Source organism: Barbus barbus (assembly GCF_936440315.1).
Source record: "Barbus barbus genome assembly, chromosome: 20".
Taxonomy (NCBI): domain Eukaryota; kingdom Metazoa; phylum Chordata; class Actinopteri; order Cypriniformes; family Cyprinidae; genus Barbus; species Barbus barbus.
The window spans coordinates 8146340-8153817 of record NC_136748.1 but is presented as its reverse complement, the minus strand read 5'-3'; the positions used below and the strand labels follow the sequence as shown (position 1 = coordinate 8153817).

Here is a 7478-nt window from a genome sequence, read left to right as displayed (position 1 = left end):
ATGAAAGTTAAAAATCAGTATCTCAAAATATTGGAATATTTACATTTGGGTTTCAATTAATGACCATCTCTACAATATAAATTCCGGGTATCTCTTGTTTTTTGAAACCACAATAATGGGGAAGACTGCTGACTTGGCAATGATCCAGAAGACAAACATTGACGCCTTCCATGAAGAAGTCACAGAAGTCATTACTGAAACGTGTGGCTGTTTACAGAGTGCTGTATCAAAGCATATTAAATGCAAAGTTGACTGGAAGGAAGAAATTGGGTAGGAAAAGGTGCACAAGCAACAGGGATGACCGCAAACTTGTGAATACTGTCAAGCAAAGCTCATTCAAACACTTGGGAGAGCTTCACAAGGAGTGGACTGAAGCTGGAGTCAGTGCATCAAGAGTCACCACACTCAGACGTCTTCAGGAAAAGGGCTACCAAGCCACTTCTGAACCAGAGACAACGTCAGAAGCGTCTTACCTGGGCTAAGGAGAAAAAGAACTGGACTGTTGCTCAGTGGTCCAAAGTCCTCTTTTCAGATGAAAGTAAATTTTGCATTTCATTTGGAAATCAAGGTCCCAGAGTCTGGAGGAAGACTGGAGAGGCACAGAATCCATGTTGCTTGAAGTCCAGTGTGAAGTTTCCACAGTCAGTGATGATTTGGGCTGCCATGTCATCTGCTGGTGTTGGTCCACTGTGTTTTCTGAAGTCCACAGTCAACGCAGCCATCTACCAGGAAATTTTAGAGCACTTCATGCTTCCGTCTGCTGACAAGCTTTATGGAGATGCTGATTTCATTTTCCAGCAGGACTTGGCACCTGCCCACCCTGCCAAAGGTACCAAAAGCTGGTTCAGTGACCATGGTGTTACTGTGCTTGATTGGCCAGCAAACTCGCCTGACCTGAACCCCATAGAGAATATATGGGGTATTGTCAAGAGGAAGATGAGAGACATCAGACCCAACAATGCAGATGACCTGAAGGCCGCTATCAAAGCAACCTGGGTTTCCATTACACCTGAGCAGTGCCACAGGCTGATTGCCTCCATGCCACGCCGCACTGATGCAGTAATTCATGCAAAAGGAGGCCCAACCAAGTATTGAGTGCATAGAAATGAACATACTTTTCAGAAACCTGACATTTGTTTAAAATACACATTTTGTATTGATCTTATGTAATATTTCACTCTATGTGTAATGAATCTATATAATATATGGGTTTCACTTTCTGAAATGAGTGAATATCATGAAAAAGGTCACTATTTTTTGTCAAAGTTTTTGAGATGTACCTGTAGATATACCAGTAATAAGCAAACACTATTCCAACACAAAACAAGTTTAAGAAAAAAAGTAGAAAGATTTATGTTAAATGTCTAGTTTGTTTAGCGATATCAGTTTTGATATTGTGTCTAACGCTAAGTTGCTTTCATGGGAAGTATGACAGCTGCGCTACAGAAAGCCCCAATTTAACTGACAGAAACACTTATGTAAAGAGTGGTTCTTTTGGTATGGAAATGATAGTGGCATTGGTTTAAATTGGTTAAATTACTAATGTCTATGGCAGACTTAAGACCCTTAATACCAAATGGTTTCCATCTGGTACCAAGCCCTTCATTTATCAAGAGGTATTTCCATCCCTTTTCTATCCCATATGCAAATGGTTAATAAAACATTAACACAACTTTTTATAGGTTATTGACTTGGGTGGGGAGCTCATTAAAGCCAGTGAGTACTATGGGCTTGCAAGAGTGACAGAATTCAAGCACGGTGCGAAACTGGGCACAGTGGTTCGTAAATGGGATAGACAGAAGCTAAGCTTTCTCAAGTATGTAGTAATAAGTAGATTATAGTAATATCATCAACATGTCACTTATTCTTACAATCATGCTCAGCAAAGTTTCCAAGAGTTAAAGAGTTAAGTTAGAAGAGTGTTTTGTCTCACGAACTGGCGAGAGGGCTGGAGTTTCATTCCTTCTGACAGAGCTGTGGTGTTTGTGGACAATCATGACAATCAGAAAGGGCTTCTGTTCTGACATTCTGCAGGCTTTATAAGGTCGCTACAGGGCTCGTGTTGGCTCATCCATACGTTGTGATCAGAGTCATGTCTAGCTACCGCTGGGATTGTAAGATTGTGAACGGAAAGGTAATAGTGCTCTCCAAATCTCCAAAAAACTTTTAGTATTTAAACATACACTTTATCTATCGCTACACCAATAAACAGGATTTTAACCCCTCATAAGATCCAATTTCTTTCATTATACATTGACAAATGGCACAGGATGAGAATGACTGGATGGGCCCTCCAGGTCTTTCTGATGAATCCACTAAGCCAGTACTCATCAACCCAGACTCCACCTGTGGGTCAACTGGGTATGTGAGTACAGATGGTGCCAGATCAGGTGTGAGTTTTAGTCCTTCTGAATTTAGTGTTAAAAGCAATTCTCCTAATGCTGTATTCCTCACCCCAGGAATATGGTGATTTTCCGTAATGTGGTCAATGGTCAGCCTCTCTCCAGCTGGTGGGATAACGGCAATAATCAGATCGCCTTCAGCCGTGGAAGAAAAGGATTCATTGTCATTAACAATGATGATTGGTGAGAGGCATTGCAATGAATAATGAAAATTCTAAATTGTTAATAATATAAGTTTAGCACATAACCGCTCCTGAAGTCCATTTGATGAATGTTTCAGGGCACTGAATGTGATGCTGAACACTGGTCTGCCCATGGGTATATACTGTGACATGATCTCTGGAGATAAGAGTGGGGACAGTTGCACAGGAAAAGAGGTGTCAGTGGGTTCTGATGGACGTGCCACCTTCAGCATCAGCAACACAGACGAGGATCCATTCATTGCCATCCATGCTGACTCCAAACTAGATTCAGTGAGGATATAATTATAATAAATCAGAATCATTGAACTGAAATTTTCTTCTTGTGGTTTGAAAACAGAGTACTAAAGTACATTTTTTTCTTGAGAAATGCTAACCCCATGCTTACAATTAAAACTAAACAAGGTAGACTTTTTGAATTAGCATTTTATTTAATTATGATCGAAACTGTTCTCCTTCTTCTGACAAATACCAAGTTGGATTTTCCAAGTCTAAAATTCCATTATATTCCCAAATTCCATTTTTTAAATATCCCTACAGAAATATTTAGAATCCAAGAGTTAAATAATAATTTTGTTTTATATAATATACCAGTGCAAATAGTTAAAGCAATAATAAACTGTTGCATCACTGAGCAATGCAGCCATGTCCAAATCCCAGGGCCGTCACTAGGAATTTGTGCAATGAATTTGCTATGGGGCCCCGAAGTCACGTTCAGGGGGGGATGGGGGAGGTGTTGTTGTGTCCGCGATCTCAAAATCATGTTCAGTGGGGGCCCCTGTTACTCTGTTCCACTATTACCCTGTCTCTGATGCCCCTAACAAAACCAATGCCAAAAGCCATTTTATTGTGTTCAAAACCAAGGCGGAGATCTTTGCACTCTCAATGATGAATCAATGCAGATCAAATGCACATTAGGTTATGGAGTCAAGCATTGAAATACCTTTAGTAAGGAAAAACACATATACTTGTGTTCATATAGAATTCAGAATGAGGAGAGAAAAAATAAAAGACTCTGAAAGTTGGCAAATTGTGCAAGAGTCAGCAGATGGGAGTGATATTGTAAGCCTACAAGACAAGAACCTGCACAAGACACGTATGATCACTCTTGATTATGGAGATCCAGACTTTTGAGATGCTGAAATAAATAAATTTGAAGCTCATAAAAGTGTTTCTGAAAGTAAGTATTCAGTGAGTCAACACAGTATGTCAAAGGCCGGAGACTTCTGTATAAAATAGTATAAACGCACTCTGTTTATGAAAAAGACAGCTTTAGTCAACAGGTGGCAGTCTGGAACAAACACAGAACAGTCAGCTGAATCAAAATGATTAATATTAAGCGTTGAATACAAGTTCTTATCTGTAGACAGCGTCTCTGGCATGCTGTCAAAAACAACTTGTTTTTTTTAAAAGAATGTGTTTCACCTCCAGATGGAGGTGGTTTCATTTCCTGCCAACATTTACTAATAACTGGCTTAAGATACTACATTTAAATGTGTAACAGAAATGCTTCTTGGTGCAAAGCTTAATCATAATCAACTATTTATATCTATCATAAGTAGTAAGATTAAAAATGGTCACATTTTAGAACCTAAATACATGAAGCTGTACTGAATGCGTTACTAAAATGGAAATGTATTGCATCATATTGAAGATTAGAACAAGGCTACTTTGTATATCATAATGAAACAACAGTAGACAACTTTCAGACAATTCTTCTGTACAATTAGGCTAAATAAAACAAAATTACTGCTTTGGAAGATTTTTTTTTTTTTTTTTTAAGTTGTTCAAACCCCTCAAAGTGAGGTGGGATTTATTCATTAGGTGTAATAGTAATATAAGTGATTGATTTGATTGATGAATAATATCATAAGGGAATTTGATTTGATTCACCATAATTCTGAGCATCACATATTTGTATTAGAATGTATTTATTATTAATAATCAGAGCTTGGAGTGATAATAGACATATTATATGTTCATGTGGTTTTGTTCATTACTGTTACAACCTGTGATGTCATATCCTGTTCAACAACAGCTAGAGTTTGGATCATTTCAAAGGTTGGGACTCACTGTACACCCCATCAAAACTCAACATGACCAGGGGTTTTATTGCATTGATTCTGTTACTGCACTGGAGCCAAGGTTTGTTAAACTCTTTAACATCTCATTAACTGAAACAATAACCTGACATCCTTATTCATTTAATTTTGTCCACAGGCACTGAGGCTGGAGATGACGTTATTCAAGAGCCTGCAATTCTTTGGGAACCAAAGAACGGTTCTGCTTCTTTGAGCTGCAAACACAATAAGGATATTTCATACCGCCAGATGTACTGGTACCGACAGCGTCCAGGAAAGACTATGAGACTCATTGTATTTACTGTGGCTGGTAGTCCACCAGACTTTGGAGACGTTGACAAGAATAAATTTGACCCTCAAAAAAGTGATGCTGAAAGTGGATCTTTGAAAGTGAACAGACTAGAGACAGATGATAGTGCCATATATTTCTGTGCAGTGAGTAACACAGTGTGTCAAAGACTGGAGAGTGCTGTACAAAAACACTGTGCATTAAAAGTCAATAACAGCTTTAGTCAACAGGTGGCAGTCTGGGACAACCAATGTGCCACATGGCAAAACAATTTAGTTGTGGAAGAATTCACATACAAACTTCATTCAAATTCTTCTGAAATCAGATGGATCCAAGTTTTGTTTAACCACCAGATAGCAGTCTGGTAATATGCTGATTTAGACGGATTCATATTTAGTAATAATATATATATATATATATATATATATATATATATAAATACAATTATTATATATAGACAGCATCTGTAGCATGCTGTCTATTAACACATAAAAAACTTCAACTTGTTATTTGAAAGAACATGTTTCACCTCATGTTGGTTTTATGTCCTGCCAACATTTACAAACAACTGATTTAAGATACTACATTTAAACATGTAACAGAAATGCTTCTTGGTGCACTGTTCATACACTATTAATATCTATCATAAGAATTCAAATGAAAACATCTGTCATATTTTATAAAACAAATACATGAAGCTATACTGAACAAAATGTTACTAAAACTTTTATTTACCATACTATTCTATTGTTTTAAGGTTATTTTATAATATATCACATCGAAGCACCAGTTTATGTTTCTGTACAACTAGGTACAGATAAAAAAAAATTTTTTTTAAATTAGGTAGCAATTTTGAGTGATGGCGTCCTTTTGATGTCACATCCTGTTACAACGACTGAACTTTCAGTCGCACAGGACACTGTCTGCACTGTTGGACTCAACATGATTAGAACAATAATAACATTAATTATGGCACTGTTTTGCTGGCAAGGTATCCAGATGCCTTCAAAGTTTCCTCTACAATTTACTCTTTACATTTATATTACTTTACTCATGTACTCTATTTTTGCACAGGTACAACAGTAGGAGACGATGTTTTGCAAAAAACCTGCTGTTCTTTATGAACTAAAGGGGAAATCTGCCCAAATCAACTGCACACACAACAACAGACTACAAACTGATGTTCTGGTACAGACAGCTCCAAGGACAAACTATGAGACTTGTAGCATTCACAACCTCTTACAGCGATCCAGAATATGGAGATTCTGAGCTGAATAAATTTGTGGCCAATAAAACGGTTCCTGAGAGAGGATCTCTGACTGTGACCAATTTGCAGCCGAATGATAGTGCCACATATTTCTGTTCAGAGAGTGAATACACAGTATATCAAACTCAGGGGAGAGCAGTACAAAAAACAGGCCTCTTTAAATTAGAGATAATTATTGATCAACAGGGGGCAGTGTGATTCAACAAATATTCATTTTATCTGTGAAGCAAACCAAAAGCATGCACAGTAGCTGCACATCAGTCCTGATATTCATACCTGTGTAGAAAGGAATCTTATTTTTTAATGTTTCATTCATTTTTTCCCCCCCAGGCTTCACCACTTGAGAACTTGTAAAGCTGCCTGTATCACCATCCTCCCGGTTGTTTCTTTAATTCATAACAGAAGGACTGAGCATGATGAACACTCTCCATAACATTTTTATATATCTAATGATGTTAACGGGTACGTGCAGACAAAGATGGACTAGTAAAATATTTACTTTACATACATTATACACATTATTTCAGTCAAACATTAATTATAAACTCCTGTTATGTTTTCTCCACAGCTGTCTGTCTTGGTAAATCTGTTCTCCAGACGCCTGATGATCTACTGAAGAATCAAGATGAATCTGCTGTGATCACTTGTACTCACAACATACAGAGCTATGACCGAATACTATGGTACCAACAAAGTCAGGACATGTTTGGCCTAAAGTTGATGGGAAACCTTTTTTATGAGGACGAGACTAAAGAGCCTGAATTTGAAAACAAGATCGAATTGGAGGGAGATGGAAGAAATAAAGGCACTCTGACTATCAACAGCCTCAAGCTGAATGACAGCGCAGTGTATTTCTGTGCAGCATATTACACAGTGCTCAGAATCACCTCTGTCTAATACAAAAACACTTTTAAACAGCTTAATTTAAAAGCGTATTTGTTGCTGTTCCTCTCCACACCTGTGGGTTTTGGTTCAGTGCCAACACTACAACACCTGTGGGTCTGTAAGTCTTGCTTAAAGTGTTGATTAATATCTTGTAGCATGTGGTCAATTCGATTCACATCTCAAACTTCTTTCTTAAATCCTGAATTTTGCTCCACCCTGAAATCATCATGATGTCATGATGTCACATCCTGTATTAGCATGCAACTAAAATTTGAATCATAGAAGATTATAATATAATCCAGCCAGCCTCTACATGCCATGATGAGGAGTATTATTCTGCTGATTCTGACGCTA

General features: G+C 37.7%; 1 pseudogene across 1 annotated transcript; it reads left to right on the top strand.

Annotated features, from left to right (window-relative positions):
• The first annotated feature begins 139 nt into the window (after nucleotides 1-139).
• On the top strand, nucleotides 140-7136 carry LOC306886357 (pancreatic alpha-amylase 2a5-like; annotated as a pseudogene). The gene is made up of 10 exons: nucleotides 140-201; nucleotides 1556-1616; nucleotides 1683-1816; nucleotides 1916-2134; nucleotides 2270-2390; nucleotides 2460-2585; nucleotides 2683-2875; nucleotides 4645-4747; nucleotides 4823-5118; nucleotides 6837-7136. The product of its transcript is annotated as a pancreatic alpha-amylase 2a5-like (transcript).
• Nucleotides 7137-7478: the final 342 nt, after the last annotated feature.